Source organism: Schistocerca serialis, chromosome 7 (genome assembly GCF_023864345.2).
Source record: "Schistocerca serialis cubense isolate TAMUIC-IGC-003099 chromosome 7, iqSchSeri2.2, whole genome shotgun sequence".
NCBI lineage: Eukaryota > Metazoa > Arthropoda > Insecta > Orthoptera > Acrididae > Schistocerca > Schistocerca serialis.
The window spans coordinates 95,097,267-95,113,972 of NC_064644.1; the positions used below are offsets into that span (position 1 = coordinate 95,097,267).

At 38.2% G+C, this 16,706-nt stretch overlaps 1 protein-coding gene across 1 annotated transcript in view; it reads right to left on the reverse strand.

The window, feature by feature from the left end:
• LOC126412344 (small conductance calcium-activated potassium channel protein-like) overlaps positions 1-16,706 on the reverse strand; it is a 233,803-nt gene that overhangs the window by 104,902 nt on the left and 112,195 nt on the right. The window lies entirely within an intron of this gene.

Below are 16,706 nucleotides of genomic sequence, written 5' to 3' on the forward strand. Positions count from 1 at the left end.
TTACTCACAGCATAAAGGTGTTGCCATGGAAAATGAGAAGAAGGTTATATTGAGATGTGGACACTTGTGTCAATGTGGAATTGTAACTTGGTGGGGAGCTTGATTATAAACAGTTGACAGTAGCATGATTAGAAATTAGTTGCTTGACTACTGATGTCTGGTAGCACTTTCCTTCTCAAAACTGATACACAGCAGCTCCTACTGATGTCTGGCAGCATTTTCCTTCTTAAAACCGATACGCAGCAGCTACTAGTTTGTCTACGATAGCAGCAGATCTTCTCAATGGTGGGGGAATAGTTGTTTCTGCTGGAAGAGAATTGTCGTTGCTACACACAAGTGGAGTGCTGTACCTGGGAGGCCTCAACTTGTTTAGAAAGTTTCTCTGCTTGCATTTGTCATGCTTCCAAAAGATAGTCTATCCTGGTGGATGGAGCTGCAGTGCCTTTGGATTGATACATGTTGATTATTTGGTTGATAGTTTCAGTGAGATAGTCAAGGCTAAAGCATCCTTGACTGAGTGGTGTGCCAAGGTAAAAATTGAGATGCACACTTTGGAATAACAACTGTTTATGTATTGACCATGAGGTAAGTCAGTACAGCTTTAGAGGAAAAAGGTCCACAAATGAGTACAACTGAATTGTCCTTCTGGGGCAACGTTTAGCAAGTGCACACAGTGATGAAGTTCACAATCATTGGTATTGGTGATGAGAAGGGAGATTTCATGGAGGCATAGCAATATGGTCTCATGAGGCCATGAGATGGTGGGCAGTCGAGGAACAGATCCAATGAGATGGGACCTTCTGGGGTGGATGATGGGAATGCAGAATCTGTGATCCAGACAAGCCAAAGTTGTGTCTTCTTGAGCAGCTGACAGGCATCAAGTGTCTGTGATCCTGGGAAAGGCTCACGACAGCACTTTCTGACGGGTAACAGCAGCAATAGGCATTGTAGTCTGAAGCACTGGTTCAAGTGGGGCTAGCAGTTGACACCTGGAGCTGAACTGGTCATTGAGGGGCTGAGTGGTGACCCAAGTACCTGTCAGCTGAGGAATACAGGTGTGGTATCATATGGACATGTGACCATGTGGACATAAGTAGGTACCTGCAACTGAGTTGCTATTTTCAGCGACCTGTGAACCATTTGTAGGTGTGGCTTACACTCCCAGATAGTGTGGTGGTTACAGGAAATTTGGTGGTAAAGAGCTCAGCAACTCTTCTATTGACAAACAACCTTCTGAGGTATGACAGAGGCAGTACCTGCCTGAAAAGCATATCTGCATCTGTTGTGGGTGAATATCAGGCCCTCCCCCCCACTGTGTATACTGCACTCCGTCCCCTTAAGGCAGATGATGCAACCATCACAGAGGAGTGCACCACCCAAGGGAGGAGTCACTCAGCAGCCAAAAGAGCAGACTGAAACAAAACAACATGAAAATAAGTCAATGAAAACAAAATTTGACCCCAATGAAAGAATCATATTGTATCCATGTAGGGGAATGTCAACTGGCTACCACAGGTGAGAGGCAGCACTGGCAGCAAAGAGTTCAAGAAGACACAAGCAAGGCCTGGAAAGAGATACAACAGGACCTGTGGAGCCAGTGTGGACAGCTGGTTGGAGGCAGGGAGGTCTGCGGAGGATGTGGCACTTGCGACTGCAGTGGCAGTGACTGCCAGGGACTGTGTGACTCTAAAAGGGGCTGATCAGTCGGCTGTGGGACCGTGTCACATGGGTCAGCCACAACAGGACTGGCAGAGAGCAAACACAGTGGGACAGCTGCAACAGGTCTGGCAATGACTGGACTGATGCCAAAAGGGCTGATGATGAGTGAAATCGTGTGCAAGGGCTGGGCTAATACCAGAGGGACATCTGGTGTAGAAGTCTGTGAACAAAAATGGAGTGCAGCACACAGCATGACAACACAGTAAACAAGGTTCATGGTAGGAGGTCCAGCTTGCTGCATACAAATCTCTTGGATGTTCTGTCTGAATGCTGTGGAAAATTGGAGAACCTGATGCTCTGCAGCAGGTCCTGAATGGCCAGAACCCTGAATGAAAGGGATAGAGGCAACAGCATCCCTTCCAGGTGAGAATACACTGCAAGTGAACTAGAACCTGAAGAAATAAAGAAACAGGAATCCACAGACCAACGACACCAAGTAAGAGAATGCACGTAAGAACAACATATGAAGGGAGCAGCCAAACTACACAGAAGAGACAACATTGCCAAGAATTTGTATCAGCTGTGAAACGTGAACACAAATTGTGATCCAAGAACTGAGCAGTCTGTGTGACGTACACCCTCACACTGTAGTAAGGCATAGACAGTCCTGTTTCAGCACATGGCTGGACACCCTCAGGTTGCAGTAGGATTTGAATACAGAGTGGTATAAAACAATCAAATGATTAAGCTGCCCTGTCAAGACAAACACACACATGATCAAAACTGGTGTGGTGAAAAAACACATGAACAATTGATAAAGAAAGGAACCATACTCCAATAAAAATGAATGCAGAAACATCAGGAAACACTGAAACATGCATGAAGAAGCAGACTTTTTGTCTTCATCCTGCTTGTGCACTAACAACATTAGTAAGGGGACCAGCCATGGCGGCATCATCTGGACAAAATGAGACACAGCTTGGCAGCAAGAAGCTCAGCATGCTGAACGGGTGGTGGCTGGATGACTGACGAGACCAGGAACTCGCACAGCAGCCAACAAACTTTGAGCAAGCACTAGAGTCTACAGATCTTGAGCAGGCACAGTACTGAGACTGCATATGAACTGTAAGTGTCACACATGTAACTATTTTCCTCACAGCAATCTTAAGTTAGATGGATGAGGGAAGAGCACTAAGAAACCATACAAAATGAATATTGTCATTGCCAGTGGAAGTAATTTTGGCCGAGTGGTGTAATGAGCTAGTAACTGATATACACATGTTGGAAAAGCAACTGTATATCTTTAGGGGATGAAGGCCCACTCATGAATACAACAGAATTGTTCTCCTGAGATGATGCACTGTGAGTGCCCATTATGATGAAGTTCATGGTTACTGGTAGTGATGCAAAGCAGGGAGGTGCCATGTAGGCAGTAGCAACATGGTCCCATGAAGTTGTGAGCTAGTGGACTGTTGAGGAACAGATCCAACGAAGTATGGCCTTCCAGAGTGGCTATCCTGGTGAAGATGAAGTGAGGCCTTCTGGTGTGGCTGACAGGCATCCAGCAGCTGTAATCCTGGCAAAAATGCACAATCTGATGCACAGTACCAATGGCAGGCATTGTAGTCTGACATGTTGGCTCTAGAGTGGCTGGCAGCCAGTCTGAAACATGAGGTGAACTGGCCATTAAGGGGCTGAGCAGTGACCTATGAATATGCCTTGTTACACACACAATATTTGAAACTTTTCTATCCTTACATCCTATCTGAGCTTCCAGAAAAAGAAACACTTCATTCATCTTTTTACATTACTTTGTATTCATGCTAGATCTGCCCATCTGTGTGAGTTGATAATTGGGGAGTATGTTCTTTACTTTTATCTTAATTTTTGATCTTCTCTTCAGAATGCAAATCAATGTACAATCTAATTTTTATTGACATCCATATACATCTGTATTTATACAAAAAGAAGAGCCTTAACTATAGTAATATTTTACATTTGTGTACCTACATGTTGTTTTCAATTTGTCACAGTATTTCAGAATTAATTTACTTAGTGTTACAGTTCTGTACTTACTGTCTTGTGCACTCAAATACTTCATCTAACAATATATTTCATTATTATGTTCCAGCAAGTAAATATTACACGATGTTTGCCTTTGACACCATTTAAACTCCAGGGCACGTCACAAGCCATAATTATTAGATTTCATTAATGCACTGTCTGAAATGTTATCTACTTCACATATAAAAGTAACCATATCACTCATTACTATTTTCCTCATCAGTATGATGTTAATGTTGAAAATAGTCAATGTAGAATTTCTATATATAGGCCATTTCTGACATTCACACTTGTTTTAATTTCTGGCCTTATTGTAGAAACACAAAAAGGCATACATACATTACATAAATGCAGTTAATGAAGTGTTCTCCGATGATTAACTGTAATGTTTGGGGTTCTAGCGGCACTTAATTGGCTCTAATTTGAGGAAGAAATTTCTGAGAATGACAGTTGGAGCACAACATTGTTTGGTAGTTCAAATGGCTCTGAGCACTATGCGACTTAACTTCTGAGGTCATCAGTCGCCTAGAACTTAGAACTAATTAAACCTAACTAACCTAAGGACATCACACACATCCATGCCCGAGGCAGGATTCGAACCTGCGACCGTAGCGGTCACGCGGTTCCAGACTGAAGCGCCTTTAACCACATGGCCACACCGGCCGGCTTGTTTGGTAGTGAACCAGGGACTGTGGGACAACCAGAACGGAAGGTAATCACAGCATCTGAAATGGGAAGCTTCAGAAGAATGTTGAAAACTAGGCAGACTGGCAAGGTAACAAATCAGGACATTCTCCACAGGACTGGTGAAGAAAACACTGACACTGATAAGAGGAAGTGACAGGTTGATAGGACATCAGAAAATAACTTCCTTGGTACTAAAGGAATCCACAGAGGCAAACACGGTAGCCAAAGACAGAGATTGGAATACATCCACCAAATAATGAGGACACAGGGTACAGGAAATACTCTGAGATGAAGAGATAATTACAGGGTAGAATTCATGATGGACCATGTCAAGCCAGTCAGAAGACCATTGATTCAAAACAAAAAAAGGCTCCTGTCACTTGTTACTCCTGGATGTTTGAGTGTGACAGTTATACCTGTGGCTCATCATCACTTCCCTAAGCAAACGCCATTGAAGCCTCATTCTTCATGAAATTCAGTGGTCAACTATTCATCTACACTCATGACCATGTGCTCAGCTGCCACATTTTTAAGATGAGAGTGTATTTTTGTAAGTACTGTTCATCAATCTTTATGGATTTCTAATATCATAATCTATAACTACCCTGATGTTAAGGATAATTTTGTCTAGCCATCTTGATACTGCCTATGATGATGCATGTGTGATTAGGATGTACTGATCCCCACATCAAAGCTTGTGGATTCCAGATTCAATGAACTATGTCACTTTCTCTTCATGAGCATGACTTGTTGCAGAGTTGTGACAAAGCAAGCTGGGATTTTTTTACTTCCCCTCTTGTTTTGCCATCTGCCTCCTTAAAATTCATTTTTGACTAGTTACCATTAACATACTTGAGTATAATCTGCATTTTCGTAAAAGATAAAGGTTGGCCTTCAGTTTTAAAGAATATAACACAAGATGTAATTTTGTGCTTAGTTTTATGTATGTAATTGATATTCTAATTTATTTGGACTATTCCTAGTTAGTAGCCTTTGTTATAGGGTGAAATCAGTAATTGGTTCATAGCTTAAATTCTATTATAGACAATTATAAACATGTGGAGGAACAGCTAATAGTATTCTTGAAGGATCTATTTGGCTCTATTGGAAAACATGTTAGCAGAGCCAGCCCTTAATTAATTCTAAAGTAATTACCAGTCTTATCAAAAGTATTGTTTGTTTAACTATATCTGTTAATTTCATCATTTAAACAAATAATTCAGCCTAAAGCTTGTAGTACACAAAGCTGTTAAAAAGATGCATTTTTTCGAAGTATTCAGTTAATTTAATCAGTTAAGTTTTAATTGTAATGTGTGTAAATTAAACTTCAAACAATGTGTAGTTTCAGTGCCTTTTATTGTGAGGATATATAAGGGCCTGATTTTTGATCCTGAGACAGTCAGCCCACGGCCGAGTTTCAGACGAGACACCTGTAATGGTTAGATCAACAATACGTCAAGTTAACTTTGAAATAAGTGTAACACAATTAGGCCGTGTGTTAAAACAATGACAGTGTCTGTTCCATATGTATCATTTTATTCTTCAAGAACTGTGAACTATGTGGTTAGGCTTTTACTGCTCGTAGATGTTCAATGGTAAACTATTGTAGCAGTATGTGGATGTTTGCCTGCAACCTATTACTGAGGCTTATCAAAAGTTAAACAATAATTAATTAGCCAGATTAACTGTGTATATTTGGGGGTTATGAACAGTGAAAGTAAAGAACCATGAAATGCAAATGTGCACCTGTTGGCTACATCATTTAAAGTGGTCAGTATTGAACTTCCACCCCCATTTTTCAGCCAGTATAACAACACAGTATGTTGACACCAAGGACAATCAATGAGGAAATAAAGCAGGTGAATGTCACATATGGTGCCCTTGCGGGTGAGGACTATTTTATGTGGGCACAGTACACTAGGACTCGTGAACTTTGATGGTGAACTCGAGTGGTTTACAGTGATTTAAATGAATGGAGTGCAACAGCCAATCAGCGCTTGTGTTTTCTGGCCACAGTAGGACAGCAGCCAATCAGTGAGGGGGTTCTATGGAAGCAGTCACTGGGTACAGGAGCAGCCAATCAGCTAGCAGCTGGACACAGCTGACTGGGATAAACAAGATGCCTTGCTGAGAGAATTACAACTAGCAGCAGACGACAAACCAAGATGACAACCGCAGCAGAGCAGCAGGTGATGAGCAAAAGAGTAAGGTAATTTCATGACAAAAGCCGTTTTATATTAAGTGATACATAATGAGTGACCTTAACGAACACGACAGTGAGATGGAGGAGAATGGACAACACAGAAGTGATGTGAAAATTGATAATGAAGCTGTGGAGGTTAAGTTTTTAAATTAACAGAAAGATTAAACGAACTGGTTCTGTAGACAATAGTAGTTATAAATCAGACATGAATGTAAATTTGAAGGATGGGGATGAAAGTCCTATTGTAAAATGTGAAATGGGCGAAAACGGTACTGAAGTGGATGAGATTGTTAAGGTTAAGGAGGAGGAACCTAGAAGTGAAAGTCAGCAAGAGCAAAAATTTATGGTAGACAGAAATTTGGAGGCAATGTTGAGGCAAAATATGAGTAGTTTGAGCAGTATGTGTATGAAAGAAGATATTAATAGGGTGGAAAATAGTATGAAAGAAGACATTAATAGGGTGAAAAGAAAACTGATTGCATTAGAACTAACATGTTTAGCTTAAAGGATGAACTGAAGAAAGAAATTAAAAAGGAGATTAAGGCGGTCAGATCTAATCTTTCAGAATTAAATAACAGGCTTGAGATGGTAGCTAAAGATTGTGATGAAAAGATAAAATCAGAAGTACATAACACTAATGAGAAACTAACATTAATGAGTAGTAAATGTGAAGAAGACAGAAAGAAGCTTTGTGATGACTATAGTAGGAGGGTGGAGGCTTCTGAAAAACAGAGTAAAGGTGAAGTCAAAGCTGCTGGAAAATTTTGTGCTGAAAACAGGGTTAAACTTGAGAACCAAATTGATAAGATAAAAAATGATTTAGAAACAGAGGTAGAAACAAAGTGTGCAGTAGTGGTAGAGGAAAAACTGGTAAAAGTAAATGAAAATGTAGATTCAAAATTGACTAAAAAGGAGAAAAAGGTGGATGAAGTACTAAATCTAAAGCATAGAGAAAGTGACAGTGGGTCTGATAATTATTTTGGTAAGCAGGATGATAGTTTTTGCAGGGAGAGGACTAATGAGGACTTGCTTTATGAAGAAGATCACATGGTGAGTAAAAACGATGTGTGGCACCCTGTAACAACAGCAAGTGTACAAGGTATACACATTAAGTGTTTACTAGAGTGTGAATGATGTTTCACAGGCATTTTTTGAATCTATTGACGACACAAAGGGTATAGTGGTGATGCATGTTTCTAGAATAAAAATTATTGGTGCTACTGGTAAGCTATCAAAGAGTGTGAAACAAGAGGTAATATTAACTGTGGAATTGGCAGGACAGCTGTTTGAGTGTAATTTCTTGATGATTCAAAATTTCAACATTTATCTAATATCTGGAATTAATTTCTTGTGCAAATAGCAAGTAAGTGGTTCAACATACTGAGTTGGATTCATTATGTGGTGACAATGCTTACTCCAGCTGTCTGTCTCATTTTTCGTGTTTCCTGATGCAGTCAAACTCTTCTCCTATCCTATCTGTAGTTTATAAGTGAATAACAAACATTCTGTCTTCCACATTCAAGTGATTTTGTACAGTAGGATATTTTAGTATAAGAATATTTTAGAAAAGGTTTCTCCAGTATTATTTATATACATTCATTGTGTTAGTAATAAGTAATGGAATCTTAAGGGGAAGAAACAAAGTAAATTGGTACCATGGTTAAAGAATTTCTGTGAAACAAAGAGGTAAGGTAAACAGAAAATGAAAGGTGTCAGCATGTGTGGAGAAGAAGGTGCAGATTATCTAAAAACTATAATTAACATCTGATGTAATCAGCTCATGTGTGAAGTTCGTATAATTTAGTGCAGCAGCAGAGGTATATGTGGTAAAAACCATCTTGAATACTAGAACTTAATATTAATTGTGGTATAATAGAAGTGCTTGTGTTCAGAGCAGGCAGTATACAGAGATAACTATCTACCCATAGAAGTGTGTCATGGTACAGCCTTTTCTAACATTAAGGAATTCCAGTTATAGACATAGTTTCCAGGAGTACTGTGTGTGTGGAAAGAATAAGCAAGATTTGTATGTATATCGCCCTTCAGGCTAGAATCTCAAGCAATTTGATGGAATACAGTGAAATAATAGTTTTTCTAAGTGATAATTTTGTCTGATCAGTAATAAGATTTAAGTTTGCCTTAGCATAAGGATCTGTTACTGTGGAGTGTTTTTCAGTAGAATCAATTTTGCCTTGGATAAGCAGAGCAGGTGTTTATTTATTAGTTCATGAAGTAATAATGAAATAATAATGAAATTATAAAACAATGAATAATTTTAAGGTGTTAATGGTTAGGGAGGCTGTCTCTGCAGTAGGGATTTTTTTTTTTTTTTTTTTTGAGAATGCACTCCACTCATTAATGAGGTAAGGAAGGTAAGTAAAATAAGAGAGCTGACAGACATGATTGAGTACTGAAAAAGGTAACTGTATACAAACAAATGTGTTGTAACTAACTATATTATCTATTTTTGAACTAAGAAACATTGGGTATATCGTGCAATTCATGACAGTGCTGTTGGGAATGAGAGCTTAACAGAAAGAGTAATATTTTAGTGAGGTACAAGTCATATAATGTTGCATCATTGGATCTATACGTTATTTGAAAACTTCTATTTCTGTTCTGCTGAATTATGAGCTTAAGGCGGTAATACTGGGATGAAGAAAAGTAATTTTGCTGATTAACTGATAACTGTGGTGCCGGACTGATGTGAATGTTATGGCAGGTAAACTATTTGATAACATTTTGTGACTTTTATGAGGATTTAATTTTCTGGTTGAATGAGAGTGGTGCTCAGAGTTAAGTAGAGACGTGGGGCAATGATTTGGTGCAACTTCCATCCCTTAATTTTGATTTTAGTAGTAATTAAGTCATGTGATGGTGACTATTCCTTTTTCATAACATAATGATTAGTAAATCTATGCTACTGCACATCTTGAGTTTTTACTAGAGGTAATGTACATATATTAGACACTAAGGTGATATTTTGCAGATGGGAAAGAAACAAGTCTTTCAAGTTTAACCAGTTTCAGGCAGAGGTATGAGTTAGAATAATGCTTTGCAGTGTAATGTGCACTTGATTTTAAAATTTTACTAGTCCCCACCTTTCGTACTATAGTCAATTTTAGTACTAATTATTGTGATTTCATGAGGACTATGTAATGCATTTATGTGTGATGTAATGACTATCATTTACCATTAGTGTTAAAATTTCTTTTCCTTATATTTAGAAGTAAAAGTGAGAGTACTAAAGTAGGGTATTTTGTCTAAATTTCTCATGTACTGTGGGGGAGGAGAACTACCTCCAAGGGAACTGATAGCAGTGCATTTCTTTACTAACTGCCACTTGAACCTGTTGAAGGCATGGACAACTTGGTGAGAAAGTGTGTTAATGCTCATTAAAAGTGTGAAAGTGCTTGTGAAAAATAGTAAACATTGAGAAAGTGAAATTTTCTGTCTAAAAATTGAACTGCAAAGCCAGCCCTTAATTAATTCTAAAGTAATTACCAGTTTTGTCAAAAGTATTGTTTGTTTAACTATATCTGTTAATTTCATCATTTAAACAAATATTTTGGTCTAATGCTTGTAGCAGAAGAAACTATTAAAAAGGACACAGTTTTTTGCAGTATTCAGTTAATTTAATGAGTTAACTTTTAATTGGAATGTCTGTAAATTAAACATCAAACAATGTGTAGTTTCAGTGCCTATTGTTGTGAGGATATATAAGGGCCCGATTTTTGATCCCGAGACAGTCAGTCCACGGCTGAGTTTCAGACAAGAAACCCGTAATGGTTAGATCAACAACAATGCATCAACTTAACTGTGAAATAAGTGTAACACAATTAGGCCATGTGTTAAAACAATGACAGTGTCTGTTCCATACGTACCTTTTTATCCTTCAAGAACTGTAAACTATGTGGTTAGGCTTTTACTGCTCGTAGATGTCCAACGGTAAACCATTGTAGCAGTATGTGGATGTTTGCCTGCAACCTATTAATGAGGCTTATCGAAAGTTAAGCAATAGTTAACTGGCCAGATTAACTGTGTATATTGGGGAGAGGGGGGGGGGGGGGGGGGGGGGAGGGTTGTGAACAGTGAAAGTAAAAAACTGTGAAACACAAATGGGCACCTGTTAGCTACATAATTTAAAGTGGTCAGTGTTGAGCTTCCACCTCCATTTTGCAGCCGGTATAACAACACAGTACACCAACACCGAGGACAATAAATGAGGAAATAAAGCAGATGAATGTCACAGAGTCTGCAGCATCCAAAACTCCTAGAAAGTCTCATATGAAAGTACATCAAAATACATATCCTGACATCTTGCAGTGAGTAGTTTCACTGTTAACATTTTCTAATGGTACTGAAATACCAAAAACTGAAGTGAGCAAGTAATTCTGTAGCACCTGAAAATGATATCAGATGGCAGCCAAGAGTTTGGTATTTGTTACTACTGTACGTTAAATTTTTAGTGGCTTCTAATTTCCACTGTAAGTTTTCTTTTGTAGTTTAATACCATAAAGGAGTTCACTAGTCAATGGTATGAGAAGTCCACTGTGGAATCAGTTCCAGATGGAACTGGCAGCAGCATATAGCTTCCAAGATATGGAGGCAAAGTACACTTGGATCAAAGCCACACACTGTATTATACACAGCCAGTCTGATGAATCAGCCAAACGTAACTATCACGAAGTTGTCTGCATCTGTTTAGCAGATATCTGCTTATAGAAGTAGAATTTTATTGTCCTGTTACATACAGAGCCCCCCCCCCCATGAACCATGGACCTTACCGTTGGTGGGGAGGCTTGCGTGCCTCAGCGATACAGGTGGCCGTACCGTAGGTGCAACCACAACGGAGGGGTATCTATTGAGAGGCCAGACAAACGTGTGGTTCCTGAAGAGGGGCAGCAGCCTTTTTAGTAGTTGCAGGGGCAACAGACTGGATGATTGACTGATCTGGCCTTGTAACACTAACCAAAACAGCCTTGCTGTGCTGGTACTGCGAGCGGCTGGAAGCAAGGGGGAAACTACAGTCGTCATTTTTCCCGAGGGCATGCAACTTAACTGTATGGTTAAATGATGAATGAGGAGGTATTGAATAGAATTGTGGAGAAGAGGAGTTTGTGGCACAACTTGACAAGAAGAAGGGACCGGTTGGTAGGACATATTCTGAGGCATCGAGGGATCACAAATTTAGCATTGGAGGGCAGCGTGGAGGGTAAAAATCATAGAGGGAGACCAAAAGATGAATACACTAAGCAGATTCAGAAGGATGTAGGCTGCAGTAAGTACTGGGAGATGAAGAAGCTTGCACAGGATAGAGTAGCATGGAGAGCTGCATCAAACCAGTCTCAAGACTGAAGACCACAACAATAACAAACATACAGTGGAACTCATTGGATCTGTAGTGAAGAAGACTCATAAAACTTTGTAATTACTTGAGAAACTGCTACAACTATTGAAAACTTTACTTTAAGATTTATGTGATGAATTGATTTACATAATATAATTCAGAGACAGTGGATTATATGCTCTTAAAATATCTTGCATTTTTCTATTAGTACACTGTACAGTTTTTTAGTGTCCCTAAGCCCACAGAGTGTACATTTTTTCTGTTTAAGTTATTGTAGTTTGTCATGTATATGTATTGTGAAGTCTGAGCATACAGTTCACCTTATGCAGAGAGAGCAAAAAACTTTGATTATTTCTGGTCTCATGCATATTGTGGAAATGTTATTATTGAAATAATTTTGGATTTTGGTGCATGAAGCAAATTAGCTCGAAAATGTAAAGAGAAACAATACCTAATATGTTCTGATCTCTCAATAACAGATGGCATGAGCCTCTGGGTTTAACAATCTACGCATCCTGTTTTTTCTGTAGAATTAACATTTTTTGCCTTTCCCTTGCTATAAATACCTGCATTTCTCCATGATCTTTTATTTGTATCTGTGACTTTACAACTGGTTAGTGACAGTTATTTCTGTTTCACTTTATTGTACATTTATTTTGTACAACAAAGTGGCAATATGAACTGTGAGTGAATGATGAATCTGCAAAAATGGATCTGTCATACTACGGTGTTTCCGGTCATACATGGTATCCTATTAGGCAATGCTGCTGATGTGGAAATTACAGAGAGACCAGTGACACCAACACAGTGCAATCATTGCATGTATAATGTTGATTAGGCGTCAAAGGAGCTGACATATGTTGTAGTCTATTTTCTGAAGAAACTGATAAACACAGGCACTGATGTGAATCTTTGTGGTCCATGCTAAAGGTGGTGTTCTGAAGCATCCAATGAACTTCCAATTGTTTTCAAATCAGAGCTCTGAGTAGATCGTATATAATTTGCATGTTTTATGTTCTGAAGGTTGTTCACAAGCAGAGTATATTATTAACAGGCACTCTTCCATTCTAATAATATACTTTTGATGTTTGCACTATTATCTGTCACTTTACAGTATGTAAGTAGGAGAATTCATAATACCATTGTAACACTTTGCCTTCTCATTGCCAAACATACTGTGTGTCACAACCTGTTTCCACAATGAAAATTTTGCAGACGACATTCGCAAGCCACTCTCCTTCCCTCATTGTACTAAACTTGGCAATAACTTAAGTAACAGTGCAGTATATCTTCCATAGTTGCTCCTTTCCTTTTCCATACAACAATGACTGTCAAAAGATATCTGGAAGTACATAATCTCAAGTAGTTGGCAACTGTTCACTGCAACAACGCTGCACACCTTCAACTTATACAGAAACCCACACAATCACATGTGACAAATGATGTTCAAGTGTGGCTGCATGACCATTCCCCAGGCTGATTGACTGGTAGGTGGTTAACAGAACCATAAAACCTTGGATGAAATGGAACAGACACAAAGTGTTGATAAACATTCTATACAACATACAAAAATTACGAACACATGAAACCATTATGAGGGTTTATCAGGAAAATAACAGTACCTCAATCTCTACTGTGTGTAATAACTAAATACCACTGTAATCACTTAACTAATAATAAAGCTACAGTTATCAAAAAATTAAGAGTGACTTACTATTAAAAAGGAAAACACATCCTAATGTTCTGTAAAATTATACTTATTTGGTTACGAACGAGCTTTAAGCTTTTTAGGCCATCTTATACTTATTTGGTTATGAACAAGCTTTAAGCTTTTCAGGCCATCTTCGGCTGACAACTTGTCACTTGAAAATGGCCTAAGAAGCTGACACCCAGTTTATGACCAAATAAATATAATTCTACAGAACATTAGGAAGACTTTTCCTTTTAAACATTATTAGCATGTTTTGACAAGCAAAGATGGAAAATTCAGTTCATGTTCAAGAATGACTTATCGAACAACCCTTAGGCACTAATACAATTAGGACAGTTTCAGAGGGGTGGAGACAGAAGAGTACTGATATAACAAAACGAATTTTTCAGTAGAAGACAGTGTCTGGAGTTCAAATTGGGTGATAGAGAGACATTAAAACTAAGGCATTATGGCCTACTGAGACTTGGACAGTCTCCATTCCAATACTGATCAATAAACACATTTCTTCCTCCAACATGCATTTCATGTAAAATATTAGAATGGTAAAACTAGATAGATCTTGACTTATACAGCATACGTACCACCTACAAATCAAAAAGGAAGAGGGAAAAACAATACTGGTGTACCACATACCCTCATCAGAAACAATGCAGTGGCTTACCAAAACACAAATGAAGGTATAGAGATGTATGGACAACTATCCACTTGAGTATTAAATAAAAATTTATATTTGGATATTGTATAGGCAGCTATATGGAAAGATGGGTAACGTACAGTAATACAAGAACCAAGAATGGACAATAAGAATGGAAAACTGAAAGAGAAGTGCTCAGATAGAAAAAGGTGTAAGGCAGGGGTGCAGTCTTTCACCCCTACAGCTCAACCTGTACATCAAGGATGTAATGGTTGAAATAAAAGCAAGATTCATGAGTAGTATTAAAATTCAGAGTGAAAGGATGTCAATGATAACACTCACAGATGGTATTCCTATATTCAGTGAAAGTGAGTTAGAATTACAGGACCTGTTGCATGAAATGAACAATCTAATGAGCAAGGAACATGGATTGAGAATAAACCAAGGAAAGACAAAAGTAATGAGATGTAGCAGAAATGAGATTAAACATAAACTTAACATCAAAACTGAGGACCGTGTATGAGACAAAGTGAAGGAATTTTGCTGCCTTGGAAGCAAATTAACTAATGACAGACAAAATAGACTAGCACAGGCAACAAGGACATTTCTCCCTAAAAGAAGTTTACTAGTATCTCATATTTGAGGAATAAATTTGTGAAAATGTAAATCTGGAGCACAGCACTGAATGGAACTGAATAATGAACTCCAAGAAAACAAGAAAAGAAGAGAAAGAATGTAGAACGATGAAAGTGGAAAAGAAATGAAGTGGTCTTCTGGACAATTCGCGAGGAAAGAAAATGTGACAAATACAGATGAGAAGGAGTGTCAATATGATAGGATGTTAATTAAGCCATCAGGGGACACCAGAAGGAGCCATAAAGAGGAGGGGCTGGAACCAGGGACATTGGGTGTGAGTGCTGCACTCAGATGAAGATGTTGTCAGAGGAGTGGAAGGTGTGGTGAGCAGCATCAGGCCATTCAGAAATTGACAATAACTGACCTTTCAAAGAATATGGGGGTTACTGTACATAGGACAGTATAGACACAAACTTATATAGATAGGCAAGTCTGTTAGTAAGAAAACAGGATTTGAAGCAATGACAGAAGGTTTCAATAAATGTCTAACAACAACAGAGAAAACACAGTGAAACTCTGCTGCCGAGCACCCATTGTAACAAAATTATCTGACAGTTTACAACTGTCTTTGAGACCAGGACACACATCCACATCTTTTTTGTCTCCAAAGAAACACAGTTTTATTCTGTTACAAAGTTTCAACAAAGAAAAAAATGCCAATTAACTCTGTAAAAATAATCACTGTAATGGAAAAAAGTTAAAACATACACAAGACAATGAAACATAATTCAGGAAAAGGCAAGTCATGGGGGAAAGGACAAATGGTCAGAGGACACTGTAAGATAGCTGGCAGGAACCTATCATGACTGTTATCCATCAAGTTATCTGCCACATTCCACATCCATGAAGATCATCTCACAATGGGACTATGGAACACTGCATATATCTAATCTTACTTAAACATGATGCAGGCATTTGAGGAAAGAGTCCCTGTGGTTTTCTAATGAAGCTCTTCATGTTTACTGGCATGTTTTGGTCACTGAGCACTCTTATTTTAGTTCCTGATACTAGAATTTATTTATATTTAAATGAACTCTGTTAAGAGGTTGTATCTGTTTTGAAGGCAAAACACTGACAATTTCTGTAAAAGTAAGCTAATGAAATTTTTCAGAACAGTTGTGGGATGCACTGCAAAATGAGATGACATAGGTATACAGGAGGCACTCACTAAAATATAAATCACTTTAAACAGTTGTGCAAAAGAGCACAACATTAGTGTCTATGCAGAGCACTAACGTTACAGTTTGAATTTAGTTATTTTTTATTGTATTTCTCTTGCCTGCAGTACAAACTTATTTTGATTTTAATTTAATTTTTAAGTTGATTAAAAGGGATCATACTATGAGCTTTTCAGTGCCACTATTCTATGAAATTAATAGATAAATTACATTTTCAAAGCTAAATTATTTCAAAACTTTGTCCAAAAATACACTTTTATCATCAAATGTGGACATTTAGATGATTAATTTGTTCATTGTGTATTAAGAAATTCCAAATTAATGTATAACTATGGTGAGATATCCTGCCATGTGTAGACACATCTGTGGAAACAATTTTTCTTTCACATATGGTCCATTATGTCAGTTTTTTGTTGTGGCTATTCCTTGCCCATAGTCCATCCTAAAAAATCTTAGTGTAGATACTATGTTTTCTGAGCTGCTTGGCTGGAAGCTAATCAATTCACAGTCTCTGTCCTAATATAGCAATGCCTGTTGCATATTTGTATGAGGTACTTGTCATTCATATTTGAACATGACTACAC